The sequence below is a fragment of the Parasteatoda tepidariorum genome, chromosome 7 (assembly GCF_043381705.1).
Source record: "Parasteatoda tepidariorum isolate YZ-2023 chromosome 7, CAS_Ptep_4.0, whole genome shotgun sequence".
NCBI classification, from domain to species: Eukaryota; Metazoa; Arthropoda; class Arachnida; order Araneae; family Theridiidae; genus Parasteatoda; species Parasteatoda tepidariorum.
The window spans coordinates 81,246,750-81,262,383 of record NC_092210.1 but is presented as its reverse complement, the minus strand read 5'-3'; the positions used below and the strand labels follow the sequence as shown (position 1 = coordinate 81,262,383).

The 15,634-nt window shown below is 31.4% G+C and overlaps 1 long non-coding RNA gene across 1 annotated transcript; it reads right to left on the bottom strand.

Annotated features, from left to right (window-relative positions):
* Positions 1 to 1,307: 1,307 nt before the first annotated feature.
* Positions 1,308 to 15,423, bottom strand: LOC122270038 (uncharacterized). The gene is made up of 2 exons (XR_006225568.2): positions 15,218 to 15,423; positions 1,308 to 2,038 (listed from the first exon to the last, which is right to left on the bottom strand). It is a non-coding gene; the product is annotated as an uncharacterized lncRNA (long non-coding RNA).
* Between the last annotated feature and the right edge of the window lie 211 nt (positions 15,424 to 15,634).

The window sequence follows — 15,634 nt, the reverse complement described above, 5'->3', positions numbered from 1 at the left end:
AAACTGAAATAACCAGAGTGAGCATTCTCACCAAATGTGATCTCTTCCGAAATTCACCCTATCAGCTGCGGCAATCTCATACTATTAAGCTAGGCAGAAGTGAGTAGTCTTTGTCGATAGATCTCTACTTTAATATTTTGTCGAAAGCACTTTTTTTCACGAATTTATTTGGGATTTTTTATTTATATCACGAATTTATTTGTTTTATTATTGTTATTAGTTATTCATTGAAAAATGAGTCTCAGTCGTGCTGTTACGCTTTAAGATTTTATACTATAGCACATTTCTAATAGGTTTAACGAATTACATGTCATTTATTTGAATTCAAATTTATTTTAATGACCTTAGTATTTACTAAAAAGATGTAATCTTTTTTTTAAAAAAAATTGTTATATGGATTTGAATGATTGTTTTGAATTCTTAGAATTTTGTGCATTTGCAATGGACCTAAGTTAGTAGCGAACGAAGCAAACCATATAAGATTGCGTAGCAATTTTCGATGGTTGGCGAGCGTTAGCGAGCAGGGGGCGCAGCCCACTAGTAATAATAAAAAGTCTAACTTATAATGAAAATTTTCATTTCAATTTAATTCATTAAGTCTCTTTTTTCAAGCTTTCATTATTTTTATTATAGATTATGTTATAACGTTTGTAATTTAAGACACGGCCTTTGACTAATGATGAAGTGCCACAAAATCCTTGTCAGGTGTCAAAAGATGAAAGTTGCCGATTCGTAGAATTATAACTTGTTTCGTAAATGTATTTTTGTTTTTTTCTGTCCTTGGCGGAGACATCACGGAGAGGATGTACTGGAGGCATAGTATTTGAACAAAATCACTTTCTCCTCTTTCCAATTCATCTCCCTGTCAATATTGTTATTGATTATCAAATAAACAACGTCAGAGATCATTTTTCTTGGACTCCACAAATTTATGTATTCAGCATTTTTCAGCCGAATGTTTTTAATTGCTATTTTTAACTTAAGGAATCCAGAGGAATTTTCCAAACAAAATGTTCGGTTTTTTAGGGGGGAAATATGAGTTAAGAAATAATATATAATTATATTTAAATTAATAATAATTGTGTTTAAATTTAAAATATACTTTTTACATTTGAATCTCACTTTAGCTAGTGTGGCTTTAAAAAGTGCGCATTTAACTGGATATTAAAATTGGTTTGACAACATGATTTTTTTTTACTGAACATGAAACATGAATTTTATTGCTTTTTGAAATATGATTTTTATTACTTTTATCGAGCGCAGACATCATAGTTTTTTTTTATCTACAAACTTTAGATCTAAAAAAATTGCATTATAAAAAATTTTTTTATTGCTCTTCAAAAGTGTTTACATTAAAATAATAACTACATTTATATTGAACCCCAGAATAAAAACTCGAGTCCTTATTTCAATTTTGGATAATTTATAGAAACTAAAAAAAAGTTGTGCACTGATGCCTTTTTAACTGCTTACTTTTAAAATTTCAAGCAAAGATGAATACATAAAATTAAGATTTGGTTTAATTAACACAGGAGTGATGCCGGAAAATTTCCATAATTTATTTCTCCAGCGAGAACCATTTCGCAGAAATTTTTTTTAAAATAAAATTTGCTTACAAATAATTCTAGATAAAATGAATATTTTTTGTAATAATGCACGTTGTTGACAAGGGAGATTGATAAACCCCTGTTTGGACCAGATAGTTTAGAATGAAATTACTAGGAGACACAGCTTTACTAAAACGGCCATACTCTATGTCCCAAAACTAACAGGGCTGTTGAAAAAATCATTAAAAAAAAGAAGAAAAAAATAGATGGCAGATCATGGATTAGAGTCTCTTGCGGAGGGGCTAACCATGGGCTCCATGAAAATCAAATACGGTTTAATCCCCCCCCTCCCATAAAGTTCTTTATAAAGACGATTTTGTAACAATGCTTGATCTCGAGCTCCCTTATCTTCTGTTCAGATTTCCAAATTCCAAGGCTATGGAGTTGGTACTGATACAACCTCATGTCTAACACGTATTGGCTGTTCAACGCTGAAAATAAAACAAAATAATTAAATTCTCGTTAGGTTAAGGACAAAGTATGAAATATAAGAACTATTCTATACTTTTGCTTTGTATTGTATATAATTTCTGCGAGTGGTCTAGCTTTTCAGGAGAGCGTAGCTAGACTTTCAGGGGATCTGGTCTAAATATTTTGCTGGACCATTACTGCTAGAATTTTGCCTAAATTATTAAAATAAATTATATTATTTATTTACGAATTTTTTTTAAACTTCATTCTTATGAACAATTAAATTTTTTCTAAAAAATAATATTTTGTTTTATTTTGTATCATATACTATATATTTAGTTTAATGAGTGATTTATTAGGCGTTAAAAAAAAGAATAGAGAATTTTTTTGTTCAATGGTTCTGCTTATGTAATGCATTAAAAATTTTGTAACATTTTATTTTCCAATGCGATCACTTTTTTTTTTTGGCCGGGATAGCCTGGTTGGTAGGGCGCTGGGCCCATATCCAAGAGGTAGTGGGTTCGATCCTCGTCGGCCGAAGACTCCCCGTGTAGTAAATGGTGACTGATGCACGTTAAATCTGTCGAGTCTCAAAGTCCTCCATGTTCCCACAACAAATCAATACCTCTGGGGGTACTGATCCAGGAGTTTCCTTGTCTTCTGGATTGGTTCAAAATTACAAGGCTACGGAGTTGAACGTAAGTAGTCGTAAACCCATGAAATTGGGTCGGCTGTTCAACGACGGTTATAAAATTAAAAAAAATGCGATCATTTTGATTTCTATGAATATTTTTTTTATGCGGGATCTTTAGAAATATAAACACCTTTGAATAACATGTTTAGGATATTAAATATATTTGCCTTAAGTGGAACACACATTTATCATATTTTCCATGCTAAAAGTAATTTTTAAAAAATCAAATTTTTTGAGGTGTTATAAAATTTTTTTTGTCAAAATGTAACCAGGTTTCCCCCATACTCACCAGAAATGCGGAGCGTTGTACAAAAGCCCCCATTTGCTCCACCCTTACAACTGCTCTGTCTGAAGTTTTTTAATTAAAAAAAAGTCAAGACAATGTGTTAAATATTAATTCCATACCTTGCTGACCCATTTACAAAATATCCAAAATTTATAAAAATAAATCAGGGTGATTCAATTTGTTAATTAGTTTCAGAGTTAACAGCTGTATGGATACTGCACCTAAACCTTATTAACTCAATGACTTTATTTTTGCCCTTTTACGTAATTCTTTCCAAATTAACCTTGAATAATCTTTCGTAATGACTACTTCTTAATCGCTGTTCCAGCCCGTTTACTTACGGTTTCTTAGAACCACGTGGTTTCCCCCCCCTTAAGGAAACGTTAAAAACAAAACTTGCAAGTGTTGAGTACAACACTTATTATTCTAGTCTCTCGAATAACTTGATAATAAAAGTAGTTACTTCATCCAAGTTTCTTGGAAGGTTTTTCCTGCTTTATATTTCTTTAAAAAAGGTCTCCTTTATTTGTCTTTACCATGCTTAGATTATTAAAGCTTTCTTTTTAAAAAAATGCTATTTAAGATTGCTCTTTATTTATTTACACTGATTTAACACTATTATGGTTTTGCTATAAGAGTATCATAACAATAACCTTTTCTTAAATTTGCTTTTTCTGAAGTTGAAAAATTTTCTTGAGGCATGATTTCCCACAATTATCTTGTATAAACGAAAATGAAAACGTTACTGAGGCAGGAAGGAAGTCTTTTTTATAGGTTGCGTAGCAACCTCTGAAAAATGATTTCTCAAAAAAATATGTTTATTGCAAATGAAAAACACAACAAAAAAAGTAGCAAATAGAAAAACAGTTTTTCGTGTTATAAATGTTCAGCTTGTTACGTAAAGACCATTCTTAATGGATAATTTTAGAATCCTTAAGTAAGAAAAGTGTTAATTTTCGAGACACAAATTTATATTTTATATTAAACTTCATCTGGAAAGTGGAATTGAGAACATCAAAACCTGTTTGATTCCCGAAAGAAAGAAGGGAGTTGAAAAGCAAGAACCTGCAAGTTTTACAAATTGGTATTGGTATCTAAAAAAAAAAATTTTTTTTATCTTACCTTCCTTTGGAATAATACGGCAAATTTAAATCGTACTTTTTTTCTCGCTGAGATAAAAAAAAATTTGGACCCCTAATTTCCCAACTTTTTTTAAATTACTTTTTATGAAAATTCTAAAAATTAAGAGTGATCATTTCAGAATACTGCACCTAAACGAAAATAGGGACTCTAGATACTAGTATACAAAACAGACTTAGATTGAAAAATAAAGAAAAAATAAAACTAAAATATGTTTATTGATCTCTGATAACTACACCGAAGAGTCATTACATTATGACCACCCTCCATCTATAACAATGGGCTCGCCCAGGTTTTCATGGTTTCTCGCCCAGGAACAATGTTTTCATGAGGCACATTAGGACCCATAATCCTCACAGAACAATCCCTGACGTCCTGTAAGCTACTTGAACATAGTTGCAGACCAGGTTCACCCATTCATGGCAACAGTTTTTCCTGCGGGGGATGGTGTTTACCAACAGGATAATGCACCATGTCATGAGGGTCGAATCGTCGAGGAACATTCCAGTGACTTTCAAGTCTCTTGGCCTCCAAATTCACCTTACCTTAATCCAATAGAGCATTTGTGGTCCTACTTGGAAAACCAAATTCGTGCTGCCACGTTACCCCCTCGCTATGTGAGGGAATTGCAGGACCAGTTGGTGAGCGCTTGATACCAGATACCTCAGACTACATATCAGCACCTTGTGAAATCAATGCCACGAAGGGTCGTTCTACCGTTCTACATGTTATTAGCAGGATGGTCATAATGTAATGGCTCTTCGGTGTATATCATCGATACAAAATTAAAGAGCTAAATGTAAAAATTAGAATAAAAGTTCAACTTAATAAAAATGCGTACATTCGTCATTGATAATGATAACTATATCATCGTTTCAAAATTTTAAAATAAAAATTAGAATTAAATTCCAGCAAAATAAAAATTCTTTTATTCTTAATCGATGATGTCTATTTAAAACCGGAGAGTTTAATATAAAAATTCGAACAAAATGAAAATTTTTTAGCAATGGATCACTTTATTATTAAGGGCAGGTGGTTTTCACATTGATATTAAAGAGGGAAAGGGATCCCTTTTTTTAAAAAAAATTTTATAACGATATTTACGAGTAAGCCCTATTTTGATACTTAATATCAAAGAGTTTTAAGGCGAAATATTCCGTAACAAAACATAGCAACTAAAAAGACAGTGTAGGCAAGTCACGGGTGAAAGTTGATTCAACCGTTTGAGGGATTTCAAGGGTTCTTTGGTTGATTAAAAACACTCATCTAAAGTGACAGATGCTATCAATGTTTAAACGCGAAATCATTTAAGGAATGTGTTTACAGGATGAGATTACAGTACTTAAAAAAACTCTTTTAGTTCTTTTCGAGTTAAATTTAACTTCTTACCCAGACAGATTCCCGAATAACTAATCAAACTAAGTATCACTTCAATTGCGAAGTTATTTTTATAGATTTAAGAGGTTAGTATTTATTTCTCGTTTCTCTATCTGGTATAAAATATTTTACGAAATGCAAGTTAAAAAGCTTTATTAAATATAAAAGTATAATAAACATTTGAAAATATATTGTTTAGTTGGTTTGAATTTTAAAAAAATTCGTGTTTTATATGTTTTTAACATTCCATATTTCTGCATTCCATAAACATAAAATCTCTAACGTAACAATTTTTTAAACACTTTTTTTTATTTAAATACCCCATTCGTAACTTTTTAAATTATAGTGGATTTTGCAGAAGGATTTTTTTGAAAAAAAAATTAGATGTGAAATAGTTTATTTAATATTAACTAAATTAGTGAAAACGAATTACTTATAAATCAAATAAAATTAACTTTAAATTGCATATAAATTATAGTAAAATAATTTTCAGAGATTCTCGTTAAAAATACAAAATATATCCGATCAATGCATCGAAATTTCAGTGAAAGAAAAAGAATATATCACTGATAATTTTCTGAACATATCTTTAAAATTAAAGCTATTAGTTCACTCTATAAACCAACAGTTGAAGTTAATCAGTAGTAAACCAAATTAAAATTAAAGAGTATGCAGATTCATTCCTAAATTCGATTTTTCTAGATTGGTGTTCCGTGATTTCGGTGTGTTGTTTACCGAATTTTTTTTTTGTAGTTTTTAGCGCTAGATATCTAACTATTTTGTGGCATATAAAAATGAAAATTTAAATCATGGAAATATTTATTCAAACAGTTTTTTTTTAGTTACACTCAATTTAAAATTGAAGCTGCTCTACTGTGTTTTAACAATAATTTCATTTTTTATTTGATCACAGATAAGATTTTAAGCAAGTTAGGAGATGATTTATTGTTTAGATTGTGAATTTTATATCATAAGAGCATTTGGAATCGTATTTTTATGCATAATATCTTATGGAAACGAATTTAAAATTTTATTTAATTTACCTATGTAAAAATAAATCTTTATAATCCTTTTCAGTAATATCTGTTCTAGAACTAATTTGTGATCAAAAATTTTAAAATATGAATTTGTTTAAGAAAGCTTAGAGCTGGAGACTTTTTTAATTATCCGTGTTTAAATTGGTGTTTTAAACAACATCTCCATAAATGTTTAATATTATTTTATGAAACTAAGTAGTGTCATAAAGCAATTATAAATATGCTTGCATGTATACAACCAATCTGAGAAGTGATATACACCAATAAATATGAAATAATTTCTGAACTAAATAAAAAATTCCGACTTGAATTCCGGCATGAATTTTTTATTTAACTTTTTATTAACTTTTAACTTAGATCAATCAGCAATTGGATATTCAGCTGATAATACTTTTTCATTAATGATAATACTCTGCAGTTTCGGCAATGTTTATTCGTGTTTAATACTGTATGATGTTAGTAACAGTCACTGTAAAAAAATCCTGTTCAAACTACGGTACAAAGTACTGCTAAGGGTCGATACTTTTTACCTTAAAATCTATTTTTAAATTAAAATTTTATGGAACAAAAAATGTGATTAACCGTAATTTTTATAGTAATATTTACTGTAAAATTACTGAATCACTGTAATTAAATCAATTATTACTATCAAAATTAGGTTATAAAATTTTACGGTATGATGGATTTTACGGATGTTGCACTAAGTGTGTCAGTACTTCTTACCGTTAAAATTTTTATCCAGAATAATTTACAGTGTTGGATATGTAGTTAATTTCATTCTTATAGTTCATACGTTTGTTCATTCATACGTTGTTCATTCATACGTTTCAATTATATAAATTTGAGAAATAAATGTTTAGACACGTAAAAGATTTATTCGAGCACGTATTGTATAAATATTTTATGATTTTGAGATTTTTTGAAGCCTAGAAATTATGTTAGAAAATAAACAAAATTTTGCTGTATGTATCTTGCAAACATAAGGGTAAATTTTTTAATTTATAAGTACGTTATAAGATTTAGTTACATCTTAATATGATAATGTCGTATTGCTGTTGTTTAATTTGAATTTAATAAAAATAGAAGAACTTCGTATTTAAAGAAAATTTTGTTAAAGTCATTGGTCCACACTGAAATCTTGTTATTTATTTTTTCCCATTTATTATTAAAGTATAGTAAAAACTTTTAAAGCATTTAACATCAATCCTTTCAAAGATAAAATTTATACTCAAATCTAAATAATGTTTGATCATAATAACTTAAATCGTTCAAAATTTCACGTACACTTATGCTCAAAAGTTAGGAAATTAACTCATTTTCGAAGAGTTAACATCCCGAAGAGTTTCGAACTGTTGACCAAATAAAGTGGAATTTTATTAAGTAAAACACTAGTGTGCACTTAGAGGTACGCGGGGCAGTACATTCGCTGCAGGTAGCTGTACAACATCAATATTGCAGTGCCTATTCGAACGAAAAAGCAAATTGTTATGGGTGGATAAAACATAACTATTTTGTTTCCCCATGGCAAATGCTAAAATTTTCATAGCTGTTTCTCTGAATTTCTATAGTATAGACCTATAAAATATTTTAAAATGAAACAATTTTTCATACGATACGAGCTAATACGTACCTCAACGGATTTTTTTAGAAGTGATCATGTTTTTAAAAGGGCTTATGCTTTTAATTTTTCAGTATGGTGGCCCTATTTTTTTTTTTAAACCGGCTCATCTGTAATTTTTTCTGATGTTCAAAACGACCAGTTCATGTTCTCAAGTAAACAAGAGTTTTAGTCTCTTGAACTTTAAACGATCTTCATTTAGATGGGTGTTTAAAGATATATTATCACGTGTAAAGGTTGCAGCCCGTATAGAAATATTTCATTGACGTCATACGAATACTTAACATTCAACTTACCATGCCTAGTAGGACAGAAACAATCTTTCTGTTGCCATATCTTTGGTTAGAATAATCCCTGGCAACTCTTTTTTTGGAATTAAAGAAACAAAAAGCAAATTAATTTTACTCTTGCTCAACGAGTTAAGAACAATAAACAAAAATTAGAATAAAATTCTGTCAATTGTGGTTTCTTCAAGTTCCTGGTTGAGACAAAACACCTTGAATCCTTTTTACAAGTTCAAGGTCAGAACAGGTGTCTGTATAAGTCTAACCAATGAATTATTACAGTCTCTTAAAACCAATAATATACAAATCGTTTGGTTCTATCAAAACTCGTTTGAAATTTAAGATTTTTTTATCTGTGAAGACTTGAGTTATAAGAGAACTATGTATAAAATCTGTGGCAACCAAATTTATGAATTTCTAAGTTTATACTAAAAAGAAGTTGACAAAGGAAAAATTCACACAGACTTCAATGAAACTGTTTGGGTTATCTAATAAAATGTTTCGTCAAGAACTTATTTTTAACAAAATAAAAGAATAAGTATATCATGGAGCTTTATTACAAAAAAAAAGGAATAGGGTGCGAAATTTGTTGAAATTAAGGAATGTATATTTGTGCATATTACGATGATTTTTCAAGAAACGGACTGTTTTATTTCAATCATGATTCATTATTTATACTTTTCGTAAATAAAATAGGCATCTCGAGGTGCCCTATTACGTGGTCTTCGTCAACTCGATACGACACGTTCTCGCTTCGGTATCTCTCTGTTTCGGTACCAAACTCCCGAAGTTATGAGATTTAAGCTAATATTTGACATTAGGCACATATAACTTTCGAAATGGAAACATTTAATTTTCATCGAAATTATGGTTCAAATCAACTTAACCAATGATGAAAGGAGAAGCTCTTAAGGTCTGGTTTCTTAGGACAAGCGCCTTATCTGAGCGTCAGCGGGACGTCAACTTCCCGCTGACGCCAACAAAATACTGGTTTGTTAGCTCAAGGCCTGGTTTCTTAGAACTAGCGCCTTATCTGGGCGTCAGCGGAAAGTTGACGTAGAGCTGACGCCACAAAAACACTTTTTTGTTAGCTCAGCGTGAGCAGTCGGTCCAACGCAGACATTATCTCTCATTGCGCATGCGTTAATAACGTAAACAAATATTTAGTTTGAATGTGTATTGATTTTGTTGTTGTCGACCAGAGTTTTAGAGAACAAATAATGACTTTGTCCAAGAAAAAACACATTATAGCTGAGTTAAATGAAGAGTGCTATGTTTAATGAAGAAGCTATGTTTAATGTCAAAATCAAAATCTTCGCTGATTTCAATGTGCTGTTAAATGTTGTCCGCCATTGCTTCTGTGGTTAACGTCACGTTGTAATCCAACTGCAGTTGAGTTCAAGATGAGCGTTCGATGACGTATACTATCAAACTCACAAATGGACCAATCAGAGGTTAGCGCTGATTTCCAGCTGACGGCTTCCTATCCTAAGAAACCAGACCTTTAGAGAGTTAGTTTAAAAGTTTGTTTTATAAGTGAACTCAGATATTACATTTTATTCGTCTTATATTATCTTGTCGATTCGTTACTTTTTGTTGTAATCTTTTCATAGATAGAAGTATTAATTATTTCAGCTTATTTGAAATATTTACTTTAATTTAATAATTTATTTTTGGTTTTTTAAAATTTCAATTTTAGCTTATAAATTTATTCTTGTTTGTTTTAAATATGGAGTCGGAGAATTAAGCAGAAGTGTCATCAATCCTTGTCGCGTCTATTAATAATTAGTAAACCATAAAAGCTAATTTGAAACCTGTTGTTGTTTCCAATCCCAGCTATACCAGATCCATGAGACCGTGAATCTTCAAAAAATCGAGGAAAAGGAGAGGTTTCTCAAGAACCTCTTCCATGGTGAAATCCAGGCAATCAAGTAGATGGTGAGGACTAGCCTCCCTGGAGTTGCACTTTTTACAAGATGGAAAAAGTTTAATTCGTCCACTGAAAGTGAGGCTCTTAGTATGCCCACTGACAAATCTACAGGTAGCGGTTTGGTCGCCACGTGTACCTTGAAGGACAAGGGCTCCTCCAGGACGCTTGCTGGGATACCGATTGTGATCCGGTGGAACAAGCCAAGCTTTATTAACTTTAGATTTGCGGATAGAAAATAATTCAGAGTAAGTGAGGGCCGTGTTTGGAGAGGCTGGGAGGGAAGTACCTTCTTTTGCCAACTGATCGGCACGTTCGTTGCCAAAAAGACCCATGTGTGAGGGTATCCACTGAATATGAATTTGAAACCTCTTTATAATAATTAAAATTTGTAAATTCTCTTTTGCATATACTTTTTCTCAAAAGTATTAGCAAATAGAAGCAAATTTATGATTAACTATAGTCCTCTTTTGTGCTTCATGCAATACGGTAGTATCTCAATCGATCGTTTCTCATGGAACCATTCTTTACGAACGATAGATGCGGAAAAACGAGGTAAAAATATATGAAAAATAATTTTAAAAAAACAATTTAATAATTAGTCTAAAAAGTTTAATTCGAAGAATTATGTACTAAAGGCAAACACTTTGACGATGTAAAAGAAGGATGAATAGAACATATTTATTTATATTTGAAATACTTGTAAATTTTTGTTTGAACCCAATTTTTTCTTCCTAGTGTACAAAATAAATTTTCGACATTTATGACAAATTGCTGTAAGTTTCTAAGAACACAGAAAGTTTTTTTATTGTTTCAAAGGATTTGAGACACGGTTATGGTTAAGTCCATCGGAATCACATTACACTTCTGNACCAATTGTGATCCGGTGGAACAAGCCAAGCTTTATTAACTTTAGATTTGCGGATAGAAAATAATTCAGAGTAAGTGAGGGTCGTGTTTGGAGAGGCTGGGAGGGAAGTACCTTCTTTTGCCAACTGATCAGCACGTTCGTTGACAAAAAGACCCACGTGTGAGGGTATCCACTGAATATGAATTTGAAACCTCTTAATAACAGTTAAAATTTGTAAATTCCCTTTTGCGTATACTTTTTCTCAAAAGTATTAGCAAATCGAAGGAAAGTTATGATTAAGTATGGTCCTCTTTTGTGCTTCATGTAATACGATAGAACCACGATCGATCGTTTCTCAGGGAACCATTCTTTACGAACGATAGATACGGAAAAACGACTTAAAAATTTATGAAAAATAATTTTAAAAAAACAAGTTACTAATTAGTCTAAAAAGTTTAATTCGAAGAATTATGTATTAAAGGCAAACACTTTGACGAAGTAAAAAAAGGATGAATAGAGCTTATTTATTTATATTTGAAATACTTGTAAATTTTTGTTTGACCCCAATTTTTTCTTCCTAGTGTGCAAAATAAATTTTCGACATTTATGACAAATTGCTGTAAGTTTCGAAGAACACAGAAAGTTTTTTTTTATTGTTTCAAAGGATTTGAGACCCGGTTGTGGTTAAGTCAGGGGTGATTGTGAGCCCATGTCAAAATTCCGGAAAATTTCTTGTGTTTAAAAAAAAGACAGTTTAAATTGAAAAAAAATTATACAAGGTTTTTTTTCTTCCTTTTTCTCAATATTTCTTAGTTTACTTAAAATATATTTAAAATTTTACACATACCTATGATGACCTGTAGAAGTAATTAAAATTTACAAATATGTCTTTCTTTAGTTTATGATTATAACAACTATTTACTGATAAAAAAGGAATATCAATCATGAATATAAGCTTATAAAGTATCTCTCTGACTCTTCCTTACAAACAAATAAAATAAACTGTGTTTTTAAGTTCCACCTTGGAAAATTTGATTTCCGGAAACTTCTGCGATCAATGATTTTTTGAAACATCTGGACCTTCGATCTCCGGAAACTTCCGGATCACTGTTAGCGAAAATTCCGGAAATCCGGATTTTTTCCGGAGCACAATCAGCCCTGTCGGTTAAGTCCATCGAAATCACATTACACTTCTGGTACCATTTCTTGAACTGGAAACACCACAAGTTTTCATCAACTGATGGTGCATTAACTTATTTTAAGAAAAGCACTTAATTCAAAACTGATTATGTTTAGCTGCTAGTTTTAGAGTTTTAGTGATTGTTGAAATTAGAGGTTTAGATCTCTCTCTCTCTCTCTCTCTCTATATATATATATATATATATATACATATATATATATATATATATGTATCCCAGTATCATACACAGTGTTAAACCTAGAGCATGCGGTGATAAAATTTGAACTTTTTGTCACCATGTCCTTCTATAATGTAGCATTGATTTAATCTTATGCTTTAGTACGAACTGAGTCAGGATCATAGAAACACCCAAGTAATCCATCGACATTTGTTTTTTATTATCAAATTTGATGAAAGATCTGATTTTTTGACTTACGAGGGACCATTTCACGCGTGGTGGTATTATATTGTAGAGCATATTGTTCATTAATACGGAACTGCGGCTGAAGGCTTTACCTCTCGTCCACTGACCACCCAAATCTCACCTAAGATGAAAATAATACCATAATCTATTCAGTGTCATTGCCAGATAACTTTAATTCTTTACAGAGATTGACATTGAGCGGAAGAAAATAAAAACGCAGGGTTCGCGTGAGGCCATTTCATGATATATTTCTGTTGTTGCTACAAAAAAAAAAGCCCGAAAACGTGAGAGAAAAAGTGCTATCGTTGATTTGTAGATAATTTGATCCTGCAAGCTGATCTGACATAAATTAATATTGAGTAATGATTTATATTCCTCTATCATTGTACGTTGTCTTAATATTCGTGCATTGTCATGACATATTACTTTTTATGAGTGAAACATTTCACTTGGTTTGATTAGTATATTTGTTTTGCGGTAAGTATTGTGCCAAATATTTACGAATGAAGCTTTACCAAATATTAATGAATTTATGAAAATTAAAATTTTTGGAATTGTTAAAAATTATATAAAAAAGTGTACCCCTCCCCCAACGATTTACTAACCTATTGGAACGCTTACAGAGACTATAATTTGATCAACATAATTGTTCTCAAAATATTTCCAATGTTAATGCAGCTTAGGCAGGGCCTGATTATTGCCTAGGCTCTATAGGCATGGGCCTAGGACCCACAATTTCTGAGGGGCCTCAAACATTAGTAAAAAGTCTAATGAAAGGTAGGATGGCTTTGTGTTGGTTTAAGTACTAAATAAAAAATAGTTATAGCTTACAATAAAAAAATAATTCAGCTAATCAGTGACTTATAGCAAAAATCACTGATTTCAATTATTTGTGGTCACCAAACTATTTTTATTTTGACATAACATTCTTTTGTAGTTTTTATATTTTGCTTTAATTTATAGACACATAAACTTTATCTTCAATTATCCGATTTCAAAATTTCTTAGAATGTTTATCTTGAATCATGTAGTTCAATAGATTCTTTTCTATTGTTAGGACTAATTACTCAAAATATTACTTCAACTTCAGTAATTTAATTTCAAAATATTTTGTAACGGGCCTGGAGAATTTGGTGGGCCTTGGGCCTGAATTTGTCTTGATCGATCCCTGAGCTTGGGGATGTACAGCTTTCTTCTGTCTCAGGCGACTCAATTTAAGTCGCAAATATGATGGGTTGATTTGTATATGGAATGGTATCGATTTAGATCATCGTCCTGGCATCGATTAGAGTCTTTATGTCATAAAATACGCTACGAATACTGAATTTAGATCCCATTTGCGTTGGGCTAACCTTTGAAGGTTTTCGTAATTTTTTTCTTTATTCAACATTAATGCAAATTGTTCCACTCATCAAGTTGAAAGTAAGTTCACATCATGCAATGTGTAATGTGCAAATCAGCTTACCAACATGCAACGTGCATAGTTTGCGGTAGGGTGCACCCTTCAGTGGCATCATTTCAGAGAAGCGGACTGCCGTAACGAAAGGGTTAAAAGAAAGTTCGCGAACAAAACAAAAAATTGTTATTTGTATGAAAAATTAAAATTGCGTTTTGGACTTATTTCTCCTTAATTTGGTACGGGAACTAATTGCTTTGAATATACTTAATAACACTGCTTGTAGACACATCCAACAAACTCTCGTGGACAACAATTCTGAGAATTTTCCAACAATTAGGAGAGAGCCGCAATTCTCAGTGGATGGCCCAAGTTTGAATCCCAGGGGCGGCTCGTATCAAACACAGTGTTCCCGTAAAACATTACCACTGATTGTCGGATCATGGATTAGATTTCCTTCTGTCGGCTAACCGTAGGAGGTTTTCGCAGTTTTCCTCTCTATGTAACGTAAATGCTCGTTGCTTTCATCTAAACATCTTCCACGAAATCTAGTTAGTCCGATAACTTGATCAAGGAATTCTCTTGTTTTCTGAATAGGGTTCAAAATTACAAGTCTACAGAGTTGAACATTTATGTTTGTAAACTCAGAATTGGGTCAGCTGTTCCACGCCGGTTATAAAAAAACAATTGGAAGAAAGGAAATGTTTGAAATACTTCTTATATAAAAAAGACAATGTCAATCGCGATTATTCAAAACTGTGAATGCTTATAGGTATTTAGTTCGAAAGAAATATTTATACGACCTTTAAACGACAGAAGCAGACAATAATTAACTATCATAAATTCATTCAGAAAAAAATGTTTATAAATATGAAAGGCATGGTGCTCAGGACTTGCGAAATGTTTTGAAAACGCGCAATATTTGTATGAATGAAGAAACAGATACAATATTTTTTGTATAACAGTAAAATACTGCTAACACTTACTGTATTGTCCTTGGCAATGGATTAAAATAGCATAGGAAATTATTTCAAACAAAGATTTCTACAGAATAAGATTTTCCATTGTTATCCACAACGAAGTAACTTACCCAATATAAACTATGCACAATCATAAGAGAAAAAAAGAAAATATTTATCTTCATCTTGAAACACAACTAAAAAGAGAGAGAAAGAAAGAAGCTCAGTCAAAGGCTAAACGTCATCATTCTCGCCTCCTCAATAAATGTAATCAAAATTGTGCAATAAAATAATTTGTCCTTGGGAATATATTCAGACGCAACAAGACTAACAAGCAGCTCCTTATCTAAAGTCGTTGGTCTGCTTTCTTTGCTTTGTTTTGTTTACATCATTATACGATAGGATTCAAGAAGAAAATAACAATTTAAATAATCAAAACATTGC